This window comes from Schistocerca piceifrons, chromosome 7 (genome assembly GCF_021461385.2).
Source record: "Schistocerca piceifrons isolate TAMUIC-IGC-003096 chromosome 7, iqSchPice1.1, whole genome shotgun sequence".
In the NCBI taxonomy this organism is placed as follows: Eukaryota; Metazoa; Arthropoda; class Insecta; order Orthoptera; family Acrididae; genus Schistocerca; species Schistocerca piceifrons.
In genome coordinates this window covers 65,509,065-65,531,006 of record NC_060144.1, presented here as the reverse complement: position 1 = coordinate 65,531,006, position 21,942 = coordinate 65,509,065, and positions in this window count along the sequence as shown.

Genomic DNA, 21,942 nt, shown 5'->3' with positions numbered 1-21,942 from the left:
GAAACAGGAGAAGCCTGACACAAGTAAGAGGAAGTAATGCCAGGCTTAGCTAAGGGCCCGTGTTGTTGCCACCCACATACTCCCAAGACGGGAGCCCCCTGCGGAAGATGGAGCTGTAACGAGGTAGGATTTAATGGTAGACTGCTGATGCTTTTTAGAGAGAGAGGGAAACGTCGCTGTAGGTCATTTAACCATTTTTTCCGTTGCTGTGTGGGGATGCATCAGTTGTGTGACATAACTTGAGTTCCACTCGCATACAACTGCGTGTAATGGGTGTGACATAGAGCACTTTCTGCTTGCGATCGTTAACAGCAAACCTCTCGGTCATCAAAGGACTTCCATCCTGTTTCGACACATTCCTCTAGATGAACGAAGATTTATGCGATGTGCTCCATTTTTCTGCTGCCTCTTGGGCATAGAATCGAGTCTTCAGTCTCATAACAACGGTGATTCTAAGTTAGCGATAGGTGTTTGTGAGGTACTACATTTCTCTGTGTATACACCTTCTTGACAGATATCCTGTTTACGGATTTAGTGGCGGAATGAAATGTAATTTCACATCCAAACACCACTGCAATGAGTTCGTCCCGTTCTTTGTGAGAGGCCTTCCCCATTACTAACGGTCATTTTAAATACAACTGATGCGAGCATAGTATAATTTCTGAACCATGATCGGATGTGAATAGTGGGGGCTATACACCTCTGGAAAGCTATATTGTACTTGTATCACAAGGAATCAATGTTTTACGGAAGTAATTATTCATTTTACAATTTATCACCATAGTTTATCGTAGAGATACCTGCAAGGAGAATGCACGGTCCAATAAAGTTAGAAAAGCAACACTAATTAAAACACAAAAAACTAATAAAAGAAAATTTAAAATAAACATAAATAAATCATAAAGTATCAATACTATTTGTAGAAAAAATCTACATAAATGAATTCTAAATTCAACACAGAAAGATCGTAAGTTAGGCACTATGACGGAAGTGCGAGAGATATGTCGGTCGCTGTCTGGTATGCTTTGGTGTATATGCTCGAGAATTAATAATGAATTAACATACTGCACAGTCATCTACTTACATTTTTCGATGGTACTCACAAAGTAGTGGAGGAGCTGTATAGCGAGGATACAGAAACTGGTAAGAATGCTGCAGTGTCATTGGTTGTTGTCGAAATTATTATGAACTTGCTAAATTTGATAGCATTATCAACTATGATGCTTATTATTACAGTACATCGACGGTGTCCTTTCCATCCCAACAGTCCAGGTACGCTGTTGATTACTACATAATGTGATTTGCACTGTGCGATGTCTAGTTTCCTGGGGGTGGGGGGGGGGATCAATGGAACAAACGTGTTAATGTCAGTTTAGAATCTGACACAAACGTCGAAATCATGGCAGAAAGAAAATGTATGGCAGTGTACAAAGCGTGTTACATCAGAAAGAGCAGTGTATCAAACAACGAAACAGGGTCCCTCTCCTGCTACTGATAACATGTGGGAGAAGGTTCTCATACAGTACAGGCGATGAAACTTTGCACTGGTGTGTGCAAGCGACGTAGATCACTGGCCACCTACTCCAATGGTTATATACCTGTATATCTAATAGGATCGACGCATATGCTTGATGCCCGCATATGCTTGATGCCGACAGATAGACAGTACTAGTTTTCAATATATCGGAAGAGAGAAATGCGGTAAAAATCTATCTGATGAAATTAACAGAGCTTTTATAGTTCATAATTTTTCTCTGCTGCATTAAACAGAATAACGATGATAGAATGTTTGAGTGATAGACGTGAATGTATCCTGAGGGTTGCGGATCTGCTTCGATGTTGAGTCTTCCTAAGTTTCCCAGCACGAAACACCACCGTAACTGTTCTTACTGTCGTCATGTTGCAGGAGCAGGCTTCATTTGATGCTGACCTTACACATAGTACTTGGGTAGCGGAGCTACGATAACATATTCCCACTTCCACCGAGTGGTCAAACACTCTCCTATAGCATTAACTCAGCTCACTCTGTTTCTACACAGGTTGCAGAATGTTGTGGATATTGCTCTCTCCGACTTTTGGGTAAAATCGCTAAAATTGATCTCACTATCAACTGCAATGTGTGTTACAGTACATCGCCCCATATCAATAGTGTCTTTCCAGTCCTGACCGTCCACTGGGTACGCTGTTGATTACTGTATAATGACTGAGTGACACCACTCCGTTCAGATGGAAGGAACCTTGACGGAACACAGGACACCTGCTGCTTGTCGCTATGGAACATTGGATTAACTGTAGAGGTCGTGACCTTAATACAGTTGTTTGGAAGCATTCCTCATTGATATAGAATAGACCTACTTACATATGCTGCGATACCCTACACATGTTTTAATTTTTATTTTTTACTTTTCTCTCCAATAAGGTAACAGTACCTCTTTTTATTTGTGCTGTCTCATGCGTGTTGTGAACAGCACCTTCCGGTGATGGTCAACACTGGTACAGTAACCAGAACAGTAATCACGTACATGATTGCAAAGTGAAGAAACAACGCTTTTCGAAACGGAGCACCGAGACATCCGCAACCCTGTCGATGGGAAGATGAGATTAACGGTACAGGTAATCACCATCGAATAGTTGTTAGAAGCGCCTTACAATACCGCAAACTCTTCCAGTTGCGATGTCTTTCACATATTTGTCAATGACACACATCGTGTCTGTTTTATTTCTACCAGCCTGTGATGTGGTAGTTGTACAGTTTACACCAAGTGATGTTCAGTTTTCTGTTGAGAGCCAGAGGACTGAAGCGTGTTAAGGTCGGTTTAGCAGCAGCTGACATGCGTCTCTAAATCATGGTAGAAAAAACAAAGTGTATAGCAGTGTACACTGATTGGATGTGTTACAACCCAAAAAAGTAGTGTATTTAACTGCTTATGACAAAGCAATACAGGAACCCTCTCATGTGATTGATAGTCTGTTGGATATGGTCATCCTACAGTACAGTTGATGAAACTTTTCACCGGCCTGTGGAAGGGACTTTGATCATGAACCACGTGCTCCAATAAGCCAATACCTGTATATTTAATAGGATCGCCACATATGTTTGGATGATAGACGTGAATGCACCCTGAGAGAGATCTCCTTCGGACTACCTGCATGTCGTTTGGAGATGTGTCGCAAAATCTTCGTCCTTCCTCCAGGCCATGTATGATGTGTAGTTTTCCTAATTTTCCCAACAAGATAGACCACCGTAGCTGCTCATACTATCTCTCCTACTACCTCCTGATGCAGGGTAAAGCTTCATTTGACGCTGACCTTTCACACTGTACACGGTTGGCGGAGCTATGACAATGTGTTTCCATTTCCACCGAGTGGTAAAAACGCGCTCCTGTCGCATCAACTCAGCTCTCCTGTTTCCCCACAGGTTCCCCACAGGATCGCGTTTTTAAATAGCGCGGTCCTGACGCGAAATGTATGTTGTGGGTTGTAGAATCTTTCTGTGGTCAGCTTCAGATGTCATTTCTCAATAGCGTTCCTCGATATGAACATTATGTTCCCTCCATGGATTGCCAGTTGTCCTACTTGGCGAGTGTAATCCGACTGCTGAAAAAAAAAAAAATAATCGCCATACAAAGTGACTCTCATGATCAATTTAATTAATTAACCTATCAAACTGATATCAATAACGGCCGCCTGATGGGTGGAAGAAATGGCTAGGGCAACATGGAATGATTCTTGACAAGCGTTTCTTTTTTTTTCCTTTGCAGCGATATGTTTTAACGAAATTTCAATGTCCCACCTACACAGGGTGAGACAGGCTCTCAAGATTTGTTTCGAAAACACTAGTATGATATAGCATCGCACTGGTGAAATAATCCCTCTCCTAGTGTAGAAAAAAAGCTATGTTCTCTTGAATTATAGCTTCTTGTTGCCAAACGTAAAAGAAATGTATTTTTTTTTCCTACATGTGTGCCAATGGCGTGACAGCTTGTCTGAAATGTTTGTAATAGACACGTGTATGACAGTTCATTTACGGACATTGAACGCGAGAGATGCTCTCAGTTCGTGTAATTTATTCAACAAGCTGGAGGAAATTGCTTAATATAGATTTTTACTTTGGAGTTTAAATTCTCACTTTTTCTTTACTCTAATGACAGTTTAGAAATAACGAGGACATTCTGCGGTGATCGGAAGTTCTCGCATCAAAATAGTCGAAGTTTTCTTTTCATGATTTTACGCAGGGTGGGCATGTCTTTGCTCATCATTTGTGGTCGGTGGCCGTACACTTCGCTGGACGTCACAAAATAATGAGATGCGACTGCAGTCGAACGTAAAAGCTATACCGATTTTGCTCATAAAACTAAAAGAAAATGGACTTACCTATTTTCGTGAAAAGAGGACATTTATTATAGTCGCAAATATGTTTTGCTTTTTTTGATAGATGCTTAATTATAGATGAGTTGATGTCAAATTCAGTAATATGACATGAAGATGGTATCTGTTCTTTCGGACATGTCCGAAAGAACAGATACCATCTTCATATAGTTAAGGCTAACCGGCCGTTGACCTTCTGTGCGGAAGCACACACATTGCTAGAACTCTTATGGGACTCGGTAAGATTATTTGCCGCGAGTAGTGAGTGTAATGGGCAGGGGCACTATCAAGGTAGTGTGTGGACATTAAGTTGGGAATGTAGGTCTCATGAGGAGCGTGCATGGGATAAATCCCTGCAGTCGCACTATCCTCTGTGTCCTCGGTGGCTCAGATGGATAGAGCATCTGTCATCATGTAAGCAGGAGTTCCTGGGTTCAAGTCTTGGTCAGGGCACACATTTTCAACTGTCATCGTTGATGTATTTCAACTGCTGTCGGCTGCTTAAGGTCTTGATTTAACAATCATTTCATTCAAATACAATTGTTTTCCATCGGCTATCGGCGGGCAAGAGGGGGGGTGGGGGGACAAGTCTGCGGTGGTGGTCGCCAGACACAGCCGCTCTCTGCCTGGGGAGGGGGGGGGCGGTGGAGGGGGGTTCAGCATGTGGGGGCTCTATTGCTATATTTTAGACAAGCATGTTGCAATTGAGGCAGACGTCCTTTTATTTCCTACTGGGTTGACGTACGAGTGTCACCTTAAGGTGGCAGCCAGGTGGTGGAAAGCCAAGTTTTGCAGACCAACTGAACCATTCTCCGGATGGACGGGATTATGCCTGTAAATTTCCCTTTTGCGCTAAGGGACGCCACATCAAAGGTATGCCGCATATCGCTAGTGAATGTGAAGGACCAGGTAGGGTCTGCAGCCATCCGCGAGAAACAGCAAAGGGCGGGCAGTGGGGGTGCGAGTCTCTTGGTGGATCATCGAAGGGGGGGGGGGGAGGGGGAGCCGTGAGAGGTAGTGAGAAGGCCTTGGTTTTTGGCAGTTTGTGATTGTACATCGAGAAGAACCCATGTTCAACTACCAACCTCTTTGCAGTCTTTTAGGACGACGATTTTCCCCCAGTTCATATGCTGCATTATGACCCATTCATTACGAGTGCTGGTTTTTTCACAACAATTTCAAAGTGTAATTAAAACTGTGACGCATTTTTTTCCATCAGTTGTGGTATCGTGTACTGGAATTGGTTACCTGGGCTGTAGGTTGTTTTTGAGCAGGTGTCTGTAGCGAACTCTGACGTCAAACAGCGATAGATATTTTATCCTTACAGGTAATACAGTTTATAAGTTCCTGTGAATGCAACACGAGCACCTCGACAGTTAAACGCACTTCCCGCAAGAAGAATAAAGATAGTACCTTACACCCCAGCCTTTTTCCTGCCAGCTTGTAGGTGTAGGGTAGAGTTTGAGTGTGCCTGCCACTAGTTTCGAGTGGTACTGAGAAATTTTTTCCCAGCAAGATAACACCAGTTGTATGGCATCGTCAGTTTTTGAATTCTAATGCACTTTTATGCCGTCCTTGTGTAGCACTATGCATATGGTTGTATAGTTAGTCCCGATATTTGTGATTAATTAGGTAATTAGGATCGATCTTTGCGTCAGTTTCCCGACCAAAAATAAATAAAGTACACAAACCTAACCTTCCTATCCTGCATGTGGACAGTTTCCATGTGTTGGGGGTGCACTAGTACTTTCCATCCAGTACAATCAGGGTTCGAGTCCCAGAAAGGGCACCGCAATTTTTGATTTCCCATCAGTTCCCGGGTGGAGGTGGGGTGGGATGTCAGCACAGCCCTGAGACAAAGAAATTCCCGCCAAATTTCGAAATTTCCACAAAAATTCAAAATACCCGCCAAAATTCGGAATTCCCACCAGAATTCGGAATTCCCGCCAAAATTCGAAATTCCCGGTAATAGGGTAGGTTGGTGGAGGGGTGAGGTGTGGGAGGGGGGAGAGGAGGTTCAAAATGGCTCTGAGCACTGTGGGACTTAACATCTATGGTCGTCAGTCCCCTAGAACTTAGAACTACTTAAACCTAACTAACCTAAGGACAGCACACAACACCTGGTCATCATGAGGCAGAGAAAATCCCTGACCACGCCGGGAATCGAACCCGGGAACCCGGACGCTGGAAGCGAGAACGCTACCGCACGACCACGAGCTGCGGACGGAGAGGAGGGGCTGGGGACATGTGCAGCTGAGAAAACAGGTGATGTCATCCAGGAGCGGGTGTGGGCGTGGACGGGGGCGAGGGTGTGCGGGGGTGGCTGGAGGCGGGGTGATTAATTGATCAATTTCATTAAATTGCATATCAATTTGATATCAAAATTGCACCGAGGCCGCAACTATACTACTTCTTACGTGGTGTTGTCTTTACTCATTATTTGCACTCTTGTTTTACACGCTTGTCCAAAGATCAGCCACACAGCAACTGCCTATAAGAGCTGCAACGTGCCACGCAGTCGACGGTGGACTCATGAATATTTTTTGTGAGGTAATTCACACAATTAAAACAGTAGATCACGATGTTGCATTAACTAACACCTACATTTGTCCTATCCCCCCTCCCACATTGTTTTCATTAGTTTCTCCAGAAACTGTTAACAACGTGACATTCATTGTTATGACGTTTAGTTGGTTCAGAATCGCTAATCCTATCACCCATCAATGCATGTACGTTACCTCCTCCCTAAGTCTGTATTCATAACACTGCACTTCAAAGCCTTCCACTACGTTATCGTTTAACCTGCGAGTTCATAAGACCGGATGTTGATTCGTTAATCCTAACCCATATTTTAATATACGCAATCGGATTATGGATACAGGCAACAAACGCTTGTGACACCAATCAAGAGAACCTACTGGAAGGGTTGAGGAAAACTATTGAACATCATTTATTACCAAGTACCCTTGAATACAATTTATTAGCAAACAATAATTTCTTTTCTTCAGCAGCAAACAGGTACAAAGCTCAACTTAAAAAACAAATTAAGGTTTAAACTTAGGCTTTCACCCTTAGCCAGAGGCATTAAACATGAAATACCAGAAGCGAAACAGGTTAGATTTTCCTTAAAGATTTAAGAAAATCACAATTCGTCAAAACATTAAATTTTAATAATCTACGTCGATAGTCATGCCGAGGCACACCATACCTTGAAAATGACAGCAGTTTAACAGAGGGACCCTCGCCAGATCAGGGTACCAACCCTCGGACTACACATTAGATCCCAAATGTAGACCTCGGGACCTAGACCCTTCGCAATAAGATGTCCGGAGAGGACAGGTTCTCTTAAACAGTAAACGTTAAATAAAACAAAAGCCTTTTGCCCAGCTCTTAGAAGAAATTCAGTAATATTAAGATCAAAGCGCCACTGAAATATAACTCACCTCGCGATGCTACTTAAAATTAACGGATTCGAGCGAGGTACACAGTCGAAGGCGAAATTGCTACAGTCAGATGATAAAAAATTATTAGTATCTTAATCACAGAACAAATATAAACACAATCGTAGTAACTGCTGAAGCAATCTTCAAACTGGAATCAATAACCCAAGTTCTACAAATGACCTTTTATTACCCTAACGATCAAATCAGTTTCTCGAGAACTTCAATTGTCCTCAAGGAATTGTCATTATTACAATTTTACCTATAATTTAACTTTACCATCATATAAAATATTCCACTTATTTCTCCAAAAGGTTGTTGTGTTATCTAAATGAGGATAAACTTATTGGCTGCAGGAAACAAGTCAGTGCCACTAAATAAAGTGGATCTATTTTGTTAAGACCAACATAATGACAAATGTGACTTAGAATTGGGCACAGGCCTCTACATCTTGAAATTAAAACACCAAAACACCAGTCTGCACTGTAAGTAAAATTGGGCATCCAAAGTTTTTTTAATAACATTTACTCTAGACTTAAACCAATTTCCCCACAGAAGAGAGATGATTACGTACCGCAAGCACTTTCAAAATCAACTGAAGTGAAAGTGGGGGAGCGCAGCACAACGAAATTGAGGAACCAAGTGGAAGTCTAGCGCCAGGCTGCTGACAACACAACCGACAGCATGCAATGGAGGCAAATCGCTGGAGAACATACAAAAAACGCTCATCACAAAAATGAGGCAGAGGAACTGAAATCTTTTCTCGACCAAGAAACCCGAAGACAGCGTCGACTCGGTGCCCGTCGAAATCCTGTGGTGAAGGCGTTGCGGTCGTTTAGAGCAGAAGCGCTACGGTCGCAGGTTCGAATCCTGCCCCGGCCATGGATGTGTGTGATGTCCTTAGGTTGGATAGATTTAAGTAGTGCTAAATTCTAGGGGACTGATGACCTCAGAAGTTAAGTCCCATAGTGCTCAGAGCCATTTGAACCATTTGTTCTCCAGGAAGCCCCTACGTTCCGTCGGACACACCATCCAGAAAAACCACCCAGTCCCGACTGCGACTGTGCCCTCCCTCACAACCCAACTGCCGTAGTGCCGAGATCTTTCACGAAGCTCAACGAAATTGTTAAATGGGAGTATAACAGGAATTAACCAATACAGGCGTGAAGCTAAAATCATTACAGTATCCTAATGCAGCGATTCACTATTCTGTATAATCAGATGCATCAGAGACCTGCGATTCGTTTGATGCAAATGTTTTTGTCCCTGTATCCTACAACACCTAGTAAATTCGAAAAGTCCTTTGTGATAGTTGGATTCCTCTCAGTGTCTCTGTCTTACTTAGATTGTGCCTACAAGTTAAACCGCATCACAAGCTTACGTGTACAGTGAAAAACTATATTTCATAAAACTCTCATCATTGCTTAAGGCAGCTTATTATTACTCGGCCTTAAATGCGATTAAAGTGAAAGTAGGGCATTTTTTTTTTTTTTACTTTTCTTCTCGTTTTGACGTTGAGTAACAAAAACAATACAGAGGACAGTAGCTACCAAAGTGTGATACTAACGTAATTTTAATTTCCATCGTAGAACAATAACGAGAGTTTCATCCACAAAAATAAGTTCTTATCGTGATATAAAAACACTGAAAGGCGAACACCATATAATCAGCAGTAGTTACAACAGTGCCAAATTAACATTACTACAATTTTCAAAATACAACAATGATCAAGGTGTGAAATACAACGATAAATTTCTTATACAAAATTTAAAAAAAATTACGAGACAGGGTTCGAACCTGGCTGGTTCCAGAGTACGACGAGATGCACAATTATAACTGAAAGCTGGACAACAGGTAAGTTCTTAATACAAAGTAAAAACACAGAACGTCCCAGTTTTCGACCGGTTTTTTTCCATCGGAGGACAAGATCCACACAACTAATAGATCAAATTGGGATTCCGGTAGCTTTTAAATAGTTCGCGAGAGAATAATATCTACACACACCAAACGGGAGAAGTAAAGCAGTTACACTTGTAGGGAGGGGACACCCATCGCGACCAATTTCTGTACAAAACCGTCTGGGTGGCTGAGATGTTTGATAAACTTCATTAGGCCGTGCTTCAGAATTGCCACCGCCGTTGCGTCCTGATCACGGTGTGCACAAGCTGTGATTTTCGAACGGTATAGGTGGATACGCTACACCCTTGTCCCAACCTCATGAGAATAAGAGGCCACATGACATCTACTAAGAGTCACCAAGGAGAGCCATGGCCGCGAAGAGACGTTTGAGCTCCAGTAAGCCAGGTTCAACACCTACACACAACAGGATAACGTAAAAAGGCCCTAAATGTAGGATCTGTGATGAAGGTCAAGAAACTGCATCACACCTAATCTTCGAATGCATAGCGTTGGAGAGCAAAAGATGTAGAATCTTCGGAACAACTAGACCTGAAGAAATCATGTCTAACAAAAAACTGGTAAGGGGCCTCTTTGCACTATTTAAGGGCATTGGTTAGCTTTACTGGATATTCAGCGAGCGATACCGAACAATAAACTCAGTTTCGGTGCGGGAAGTGGTGGGTTAGACGTAAGCTGTTTTAGCTTCCCTGTTAAAACCAAATCAAATGAAATCAAGCCAGGTTCACCGGAAATCCTGAAAGGCCTGGGCCCCAGGTTATGACATCACTGTAAGCCAAGTGATTGTTAAACTTTCTTATTTTTAAGGCGAGAATAGAAAAACACAATCCCATGAGGAAATTTTTTTAGAAATTAGCAGTTCTCAAAACAGTGAATGAAATGGTTCAAAGGAGCAAAACCGCTTAACTATTTAACAACGAGAGCAAAATGTTTACACAAGGGTTTTAAATCAGAGACCCAAGATATAACGAGGTCCTTTAAGTGAGCTCACAAACTGAAAGCTAAATTTTTGCAGGGGAAACATATCAACGACAAGCACAAATTTAGTGACAGGTAAAATGTTTAAACAAATTTAAATGTAGAACTTAACAGAATGATTTTGAATTTTAGACCAAAATTTTTTGAAGTGAAATGTAACAACGCCTAGCACAAATTTAGTAACAGCTGAAATCTTTAAACAGATTGAAATGTCTCTAGCTAACAGAACGGATTTAAACTGCAGATCAATATTTCACACAGTCGTTTGAGAGAGCTGCCAATTTAAGCAAATATAATCCCCAGCAAAAGTCCAGCTGACTAGGAAGAACTTGATACCGAAGTGGTACGGCACCAAAAGGTATCCAAGCCAAATGGCAAAAACCACACGACTCTGAAAAGATTTAGGCCCACGCTAACCAGTGAAGCCAAGACTCAACTTAAGCAGCAGCCAACGTGCTGTAGAGCAGGTTCACACGAGGTAACGCCAGCGGCGAGTGACAAATGCCCGCCAGTAATGTTGTGCCGCCAATGCGCTCACCGTTGTTCGGCCGGGTCAGTTGCACGCACAGACTGCAGAAACAGTAGCTGACCTATCAGGCAACAGCAGAGAGCTCGTAAGATAAGCGTCATACGACAAGAAGATGTCTACAAACACTAACAGGTTAATTAGTACGATAACATACTTCCAGAAAATAGCTGCCTCAAAAAGAAATCTAGAATAACTTGAAGCAACAGCCGGCAAAAGGCGTTTAACAGACTAAACTAGGAGTATATAGAATAGTACAATTTAAACACTGCCGAAAACAAAGAATAAGTACATTATATAACCAAGCTACAAACACAGTTCGCCGGCCGGTGTAGCCGAGTGATTGTAGTCGCTTCCGTTTGGAACCGCGCGACCGCTACGGTCGCAGGTTCGAATCCTGCCTCGGGCAGGAGCACTATGGGACATGGGTCTGAGCACTATGGGACTTAACATCTGAGGTCATCAGTCCCCTAGACTTAGAACTACTTAAACCTAACTAACCTAAGGACATCACACACATCCATGCCCGAGGCAGGATTCGAACCTGCGACCGTAGCAGCCCCGTAGTTCCGGACTGAAGCGCCTAGAACCGCCCTACCACGGCGGCCGTCTACCGCTAGCGGAGGTGTCTTAAATAAAGGATGGGGCCTCTCAAAGCCCACACCAACGTGGTGACCAAACGAAAAGTTCTACTGTCACCTCCGTATAACATGTTAGTTTTCAAAACGTGAGTCACAGGATGCGGGCTGTGATGTTGTCCTGGCGTCTGGGTAGAATTACTCATTGACATGGTCCATCAGGAGACAGAAAGTGGACGAAAGCGATCGAAGGATAGCAGTTTGTAAGGGCAGAGGGAAAAAAGTGCCAAGGCAGGCGCCAAGGGGAAAAAAATACTCTGCGACAGTACGACAGGTAGAAAGGGCAGCAGCGGCTTGCTAGCTGCGACAGTGCAAGCAAGGTGTGGTTATGTTAGTGCATCGTTACCTTTGTCGTTGCGGGTGCTCGTTATAGGGCCTGCTGCAGCTGCTGCGTCCCTGTAACAGTTCAAGGTCGTCATAAATTAGTGGGCGATCGGCCATCGATCAGCTCACAGTGTAGGGTGTGTGTGTGACTGGTTTCCGTGATGTGTACAGCACGGCTTCGCTGCGATTGTCCGCTTTTCGGCGGGTCGAGCATCTGGGGTTGCCAGTAGTAGTTGTGTTGCAGGGGCTCGCCAGTACTGTCGTGTTAGCGTGCTATGGACCTTAGATGTTTAGTTCCTTGGTAATAGTGTCTTTGGTCTATTATGTTTCCATCCATGGTTGTGGTCGTAGTTACCCAGAGAAGGGATAAACGGGTTACGCGAGTGTCTCGTGTTTCTGTACAGTCGTATGGAGAGTTTTTGGAATACCTGCACGATGGTATCTGGTCGATATTCCCGGTGAAGATCCGCGGTGCGTGTGTAGCGCGGAGCGTTGCTTGTGAATCTGAGTACTTTGTTCTGTATGAGCTGCAGACGGCACAGGGGTGTGGGCGCAGCGTATCCCCAGACAGGGGCTGCGTATGTCATCAGGGGTCGAATAAGTGTCATGTACATGGACCTGGACAACCTCCTATTCAGTGTGCTACGCCTGCTAAGCATAGGGTAGAGTTGTCTGAGCCTCTCGTTTCCGTTGTTGGTCACGTGTTGAATGTGGTCCCCCCCCCAGAGTAGTTTTCGGTCCAGCAAGACACCGACGTATTTGACCTTCTCGCGGAAACGTATTGGGCGTGCATGTAGTGTTATTGGGTTGCAGAGTTGATGTTTGCGCAGTAGTTCGGTCTTCTAGAGAACAGAACGGCTTCGCACTTGTCGACGTTTACTCTAACACCCCATTTCACCAGCCAAGGCTCTGCCGCTGTGAGTGCAGTCTGTAGTCGTGAGTTAATGTTAGACGGCTTCCAATCTTGCGCAAGGATGGCAGTGTCATCCGCGTAGATTGCTATCGTCGTTAACATGTCTTAAAATCAAGCGGTAAAGTAACTGTCACCACAATCGTCACACCGTGGGACTACAACTACGTTACTTTTCAGGAAAGCTACACAAGGCGCTCAGCGAACACAGAGGTGGGCAGGATCAATAAGTTTCTATAAGCGATACAGACCAGACTAACGACGAATCCAAACTTCCCGTAAAGCACAAATTCACAACTCAGGACGGAGTCAAACAGGGCAGGGTAGTAACAGCAGATTCCTTTAACGCCGCCACACTATATCACGCATCACGGCTCGACAACAGGGAAGAGTGCACCGGAATCAGCCTATCATAATGAAATTCGTTCCCGTTGGAACGATTCCCTCAGAGTGAATCGGTCAAGACACTGACTACCGGCGCGTAACAACACACGTTTCCTCCAACCGACGTCCTTCCTCCTTGTCTTTAGTGACCGTTCGTTCCGCAGTCGCCCGCCTCGCAAACATTTCAAACCGGCAGACGCAGCGTAAGATCACCGCCCGGCGACCAGATGGGAAAACGGAGCAGACATTCTATCCACAGACCGCAACCGTTTAGAGCCGACACAGCTCGACGATGGTTTGTCTGGCCGCCAAACGGCGGCCTAAATAATGGTGGGGTACGTACCAACCGCAGTCCCAGTTGCAATAAACAGCTTTCCTGACCGTAGAGTTGAAATGAGTCTAAGGGACTGGTGCTGGGCGAAACTGTCTTCTTGTAATGCTCCACTTAGCGAGGAGGTCATCAGTTTAGCTACGGGGAATGCCTTTATGCCCTATTATCCAGAGTTATCGCTCGTCTATTATGGTCGCAGGACATATCTGTTAGCCTTTTTATCAAACGCCGGATGTTATATTTTCTGCAGCACACTTTGGGAATCTATAGCGAATATTACGAGACGGGAAGTCTGCGTGCCATAACGACTAGCCTCCCTGATGGGCAGTAACTCCGCTGTATAGATAGACGAGACCGGCGTGTCCCACACCCACCTGCGTTTTAGAGCCAACCATATAGATTGAAGCATACGGTGGACAATGTCAGGCAAGGGAGAGTTTCATGGCGTGGCTAATGTTCGTTCCCGTTCTGAAATGGGATAGCAAATGGACATCGGGAATGCGGTGAAGAAAGTACCAAACGAATAGCGAAAACAAGTTACCCTCGAGTCTTGTAGGACTAGCTGTAAAAGATGTCGCCACTTCGCATAGCTGCGAATTAGTTAGGTATTTCCGTTCGTCCTTCGTCTGTGAAATGTCAGAATTGGACCATCGCCTTGAAGGAGGCACAGTCAAATATGGAAGACCGACTAACGAGAAAATCATCGGACAATATCTGCCGACTTACGATGAGCGGCATTGGAGACGCCTCTAACAACAGTGCATTGGTGGGCGTTCCCTTCATGGCTCTAACAAGACGAAGCATCCTATGATGAAGGACACGGAGTTTACGTAGGGTCGATTTCGTCGCGTTGCCATAGACGACGCTGCCTTAATGGAGGTCGGAGCGGATCAAGATCTTGTGTGTTAAGTGAACTGTCGGTTCCGCTCCATAACAAACTGTAGCAAGCGTCCTCAATGCATTAGCTGTGTGTTCCACCTTCTCTGTGAGGTACGCAAGCTGTAGCAAGAACAAGAAATATGTGCAGATCCATTGTAGATAGCTGGACGTTCTGGCAAAGAAAAAAATTAAGGGCAAGGAAGGGAGAGAGCTGGCGAAGAGAGACGATGGCATTCTACTACTTACATCTACGAGAGCTTTATGAACTACTAACGTCTGAAGCGATCTTGAAGATACAAATAAAACTAGAGCCAAAATTGGACGTATTAAGAAGAAGCAGCTGGAAGGGTCAAAAGCAAAATCCTACCGCAGAACAACTGTGGAAGTAGAAAGTACCTCCATCCACTACTCTACACAACGTTGAAAAAGGAGAAGGAATTTCATTGCCAGCCTCACAACGAAAGGTAAAGGAGTTCTGAAAATATAAAAACACATTTTAAACGAAGCACTTAGACCTTACCATCAGCTCTTGCCTGCGAATAGTAATGACGAAAATTCAGAGAGAGATTTTTAGAGATTTCTGGAATAGAGGTTGCCGTCACATAGGGGGAAATAGAAGTGTTGCATCAGAAAACCATTGAAGATGTTTTGCATATTACGAAATCTTTGCTTTCCAAAATATCTCCTGTTCCTAAATGTTTGCCCTAGAATTTTCCATATCTTTGGGAACATAAAAGGCAACACATTCACAGAACTTATTAATGAGATGGTGGGAGTGGAGTTTGTTCCTCCTCTTTCAAACAAAGTGTAACACTTTTACGTCCAAAAGGAAGGAATGCGGATATAAAGGTGCTTAGCAAAATGAGACCAATTTGTTTAATAAACAAGGATTACAAATTAATCGTAAAGGTAATTAAGGACAGACAAAAGGCAATCATTCTAGAAAATATAGTTGGATGCCATCATACTTGTCTCCGTAGACGTAACATATTTGAGACAGTATATGAATACAGGAACGTCGTCACTGGTTTCTCTACATCGTCAGCAAATGGAGGCCTGGAATCCACAGGAATTGCAAACGTGTTTGCTAAGATAACCCACGGATATCTTTTCAAAATTTGGACACGCGGGTTTACTGAGATCAGCTTGACCGTTTTGGAGACTATTGTAAGAGGATTAAAAACAAAGATTTCCATTAACGGACAATACACCAGCGACCTTATGATCTCAAATGGTCCCACGGGATAGCACCTTATCGGCGCTACTTTCCATAATTTCCTTAGAACCACTCTTACAAAGTTTGAATACCATAGTAGAAGGTACAACAATATATAGAATGAAAAAGTAACAAATGCTATACGCTGACGCCGTAGGGTTGGCAGTAAGAAACAAGGAAGTCACTGTTCAGCTAATGGAAAAACTCAACGGGAGCGCAAATCAGTGGAACGACAAGTTCATCATTAAATCGGAATGGTCTCAATAGTGTTCACCTCCCGTGGGCAAATCGAGTGGAAAATCACACTAGCTTGTGTATAACCTTCTACAGTTGTCCACTAAGAACAACAGCCTCCAATTGGAGACAAGTGCTAGACAAAAATCAGTGGCATATTTATATTAAATCAGATAGGATATCTGAAAGCCACACAAAGAATAAAACTCAGACACCGTGTAATTCGTTCGAAATCTAGGTATGTAGGTCTCATATTACCTGTATCGAAAGAAACAGCGAAAGCTACCATGAGCACTGTTCATGAATGTGTCTGGCAAGATCATATTTTTACTGTAGCAATGGGCTCAACTACCTTTAAACCTGAGGAGGGAGGCCTAGGACTGAAAGACATTCGGAAGAAAATGCATCCCTCTTCATAAAAAGAATACTGCAGCTCGCTGATAGTAAAGCGAACAGCTGCACTCATGCTTTTTTCTTAATTCTCAAACCCGAAAGCATGCAGTCATAAGGCATTTGTACTTAGAAATAATTTACTTCACATGTTTTCTGCAGGAACTGCCCATTGATCGTGACCGGGCCAAATATCTCACGAAATAAGCATCAAACGAAAAAACTACAAAGAAAGAAACTTGCCTAGCTTGAAGGGGAAACAAGAAGGCGCTATGGCTGGCCCGCTAGATGGCGCTGCCATAGGTCAAACGGATATCAACTGCGTTTTTTTAAATAGGAACCCCCATTTTTATTACATATTCGTGTAGTACTTAAAGAAATATGAATGTTTTAGTTGGACCACTTTTTTCGCTTTGTGATAGATGGCTCTGTAGTAGTCACAAACATATGGCTCACAATTTTAGACGACCAGTTGCTAACAGGTAGGTTTTTTAAATTAAAATACAGAACCCAGGTACGTTTGAGCATTTTATTTCGGTTGTTCCAATGTGATACGTGTACCTTTGTGAACTTATCATTTCTGAGAACGCATGCTGTTACAGTGCGATTACCTGTAAACACTACATTAATGCAATAAACGCTCAAAACGATGTCTGTCAACCTCAATGCATTTGGCAATATGTGTAACGACATTCCTCTCAACAGCGAGTAGTTCGCCTTCCATAATGTTCGCACATGCATTGACAATGCGCTTTCGCATGTTGTCACGTATTGGCGGTGGATCACGATAGCAAATATCCTTCAACTTTCCCCACAGAAATAAATCCGGGGACGTCAGATCCGGTGAACGTGCGGGCCATGGTGCTTCGATGACCAATCCACCTGTCATGAAATATGCTATTCAATACCGCTTCAACCGCACGCGAGATATATGCCGGACATCCATCATGTTGAATGTACATCGCCATTCTGTCATGCAGTGAAACATCTTGTAGTAACATCGGTAGAACATTACATAGGAAATCAGCATACATTGCAGAATTTAGATTGCCATCGATAAAATGGAGGCCAATTATCCTCCCTCCCATAATGCCGCACCATACATTAACCCACTGAGGTCGCCGATGTTCCACTTGTCGCAGCCATCGTGGATTTTCCGTTCCCCAATAGTGCATATTATGCCGGTTTACGTTACCGCCGTTGGTGAATGACGCTTCGTTGCTAAATAGAACGCGTGCTAAAATCTGTCATCGTCACGTATTTTCTCTTCTGCACAGTGGCAGAACTGTACACGACGTTCAAACTCGTCGCCATGCAATTCCTGGTGCATAGAAATATGATACGGGTGCAATCGATGTTGATGTAGCATTCTCAACACCGACGTTTTTGAGATTCCCGATTGTAGCGCAGTTTGTCTGCTAGCCGTGACAGCAGCTAAAACATCTACTTGGGCATAATCATTTGTTGCAGGTCGTGGTTGACGTTTCACATGTGGCTGAACACTTCCTGTTTCCTTAAATAACGTAACTCTCCGGCGAACGGTCCGGACACTTGGATGATGTCGTCCAGGATATCGAGCAGCATACATAGCACACACCCGTTGTGCATTTTGATCACAATAGCCATACATCAACACGATATCGACCTTTTCCGCAATTGGTAAACGGTCCATTTTAACACGGGTAATGTATCACGAAGCAAATACCGTCCACATTGGAGAAATGTTGCGTGATACCACGTACTTATACGTTTGTGACTATTACAGCGCCATCTATCACGAAGCGAAAAAAGTGGTCCAACTAAAACATTCATATTTCTTTATGTACTACACGAATATTTAATAAAAATGGGGGTTCGTATTTAAAAAAACGCAGTTGATATCCGTTTGACCTATGTCAGCGCCATCTAGCGGGCCAACCATAGCGTCATCTGGTTTCCCCCTTCAAGCTAGAAGAGTTTCGTTCTTTGTAGTTTTTTCGTTTGATGCTTGTTTCGTGAGATATTTGACCCGGTCACTATCAACGGACCACCCTGTGTAAAGGACAGGCAAAATTAAACGAAAAACCGAAATTGAATGGAGTTAAAATATCCCATGAAAATTTGGAATAGATTGAGGTAAAATACAAATAATAAAATAGCAACAACAGAATTTCCAAATGTCGCGTACAGCGTCATAAATATAATTTTATAGATGACAATGCGGCCTCAAACCCAGAAGAATTATATTGACTATAAATGTTATTGTTGTACAAACGAAAAGCTGATCTCAATAGGGCAACAACTGAATGTCTAAAATGCTATAACCTCGAATCATTAACTCATCGCTTGTTTTGTGACGGATACAAAGATATATGGAAGGAAGTTGAAATACTGGTCACTTTCTTCAGGCGGAGTGATGGAAGAGAAATAATAATGAATAACTTGTTCCTTCGAGAAGAAGTTTTTTTCCCATCTCACAAACGCAGTGTAATGTTACGGATTTTTGGATATGAGTTATTTTATAAACAAGAGAAATGATAATGGACAAGAATAGAGAATACGTGAAAGAATAGTGTTAAAAATATGGAAGGAAAAAATCGAACAAAATATCTTCGGTAATATGTTGAAAATTCTGTTTCAGAAATAAGCTGTAGTTAACACCGACTAAATGAAGAAGCTTGATGAGGACTATGGTGGGGACTTGGTGAGCCCCGCTGCCGCTACGTTAGCTATAAAGGCTTCAGTAGAACCCCTGAACAGCATTATCTACAGGCATACAACGCTACGGAACAAAGTACAGCTACAAAGGCAATCGACACAGTATTATTTGCAAAGATAAGAGCATTACCTGTGTTTGCCGTAGCTAGGCATCCTTGCACTTCTGTTCCGCCGCAACAACAGCACGCAGGAGCATGCGCGTCTCGCAGCCGCCGCCACAGCACGTGGCCGGCTGACCATCGCAGCGGCCGCCGTGGCGGCTCGAAACGCCTCGGGCGCTCGCCCGCCGCACGCTCACTATTTAACCACTTACCTGTGGTACATGTTAAAGAACGCTGCTGTAGCTAGAACAGGAAATAAAGGAAATAATATTAAAAAGAAAGCTTTGTGGAGTAGTAGAATGTTAACTGGATAATCAATGGTCTGCTGGTTCGAATCTCGAAGGGGTCTTTTCATTTAATTTTTTTCGTTCAGTTTGAACACCTACACACTCAAATATAAAATTCAACAAATAAATGCAAATTAACACATGACTAATAATCACGTATTACGAAAATTGAACGTCTCCTTGTTTCTAATTACATATCACATAAGAAATTCCAGTTTTCATTCCAAATATAAATTCTCAAGAGTCGATATTTTATAAAAGATCGATTATAAATTTGTAACAATTTTTAAAAACTTTATCAACTATATATAATAAAATATAGATTGCAATACATGCAACAGTAGTTAGAAAAATACACTGAACCGCCAAAGAAACTCGTATAGGTATGCGTATTCAGAGAGATACGCAAACAGGTAGAATACGGTGCTGCGGTCGGCAGCACCTACATAAGACAAGGAGTGTCTAGAGCAGTTGTTAGATCGGTTACTGCCGCTACAACGGCAGGTTATCAAGATTAAAGAGAGTTTCAACGTGGTGTTACAGTCGGCGCAAGAGCGATGGGACACAACATCTCCGAGGTAGCGATGAAGTGGGGATTTTCCCGTACGACCATTTCATGAGTGTACCGTTAATATAAGGAATCCGGTAAAAATCTCCGACATCGCTGTGGCCGGAAAAAGATCCTGCAAGAAAGGAACCAACGGCGACTGAAGAGAATCATTGAGCTTGACAGAAATACAACCCCTCCGCAAATTGTTGCAGATTTCAATATTGGCCATCAAGAAGTGTGAGCGTGCAAACCATTCAACGAAACATCATCGAAATGGGCTTTCGGAGCCGAAGGTCCATTCGTGTACTCTTGATGACTGCACGACAGAACGCTTTACGCCTCGCCCAGGTCCGTCAACACCGACGTTGGACTGTTGATGGCTGGAAATATGTTTTCTGGTGGGACGAGTCAGTTTCAAATTATATCGAGCGGATGGACGTGTACGGGTATGGAGACAACCTCATCATGAATCCATGGACCCCGCATGTCACCAGTAGACTATTCAAGCTGGTGGAGGTTCTTTAATGGTGTGGGGCGTGTGACGTTGGAGTGATATTGGACCTCTGATACGTCTAGATACGACTCTGAGAGGTACCCGTACCTAATCATCCTGTCTGCATCCATTCATGTCCATTGTGCATTCCGACGGACTTAGACAATTCCAGCAGGACAAAGCGACGCCCCACACGTCCATAATAGCTGCAGAGTGGCTCCAGAAACACTATTCTGAGTTTAAACACTTCCGCTGGCAACAAATGTCCCTAGACATGAACATTATTGAGTATATCTGGGATGCCTTGCAACGTGCTGTTTACAAGAGGTCTCCATCCCCTCGTTCCCTTCAGCACTAATTCCGACATTAGTCGAGTCCACGCCACGTCTAGTTCTGACACCTCTGCATGCTGGGGGGGGGGGGGGGAGGGGTACTCCGCAAGCCACTCAACGGTGTGTGGCGGAGGGCACATTACGTACCACTGTCATTACCTCCCTTTCCTGTTGCTGGCCGAAGTGGCCGTGCGGTTCTAGGCGCTGCAGTGTGGAACCGCGAGACCGCTACGGTCGCAGGTTCGAATCCTGCCTCGGGCATGGATGTGTGTGATGTCCTTAGGTTAGTTAGGTTTAACTAGTTCAAAGTTCTAGGGGACTAATGACCTCAGAAGAGTCCCATAGTGCTCAGAGCCATTTGAACCATTTTTTTATAAGTAGGGGGAAGCAATATATTCGATACCTCATCCAGAAACGCACCCTCTCGAAACCTGGACAGCAAGCTAAACCGCGATGCAGAGCGCCTCTCTTGCAGAGTCAGCCACTTGAGTTTATTAAACATCTCCGTAACGCTATCACGCTTACCAAATAACCCTGTGACGAAACGCGCCGCTCTTCTGTCAACCAGACCTGGTACGGATCCCACACTGATGAGCAATACTCACGTATAGGTCGAACGAGTGTTTTGTAAGCCACCTCCTTTGTTGATGGACTACATTTTCTAAGGACTCTCCCAATGAATCTCAGCCTGGCACCCGCCTTACCAACAATTAATTTTATATGATCATTCCACTTCAAATCGTTCCGTACGCATACTCCCAGATATTTTACAGTAGTAACTGCTACCAGTGTTTGTTCCGCTATCATATAATCATACAATAAAGTATCCTTCTTTCTACATGTTCGCAATAGATTACATTTGTCTATGTTAAGGGGCTCCGGAAAGGCTCAAAATCATGAAAAGTTCAATTTTTACTTTTTTGCGTTTTCTGAATCTGCAGACTATT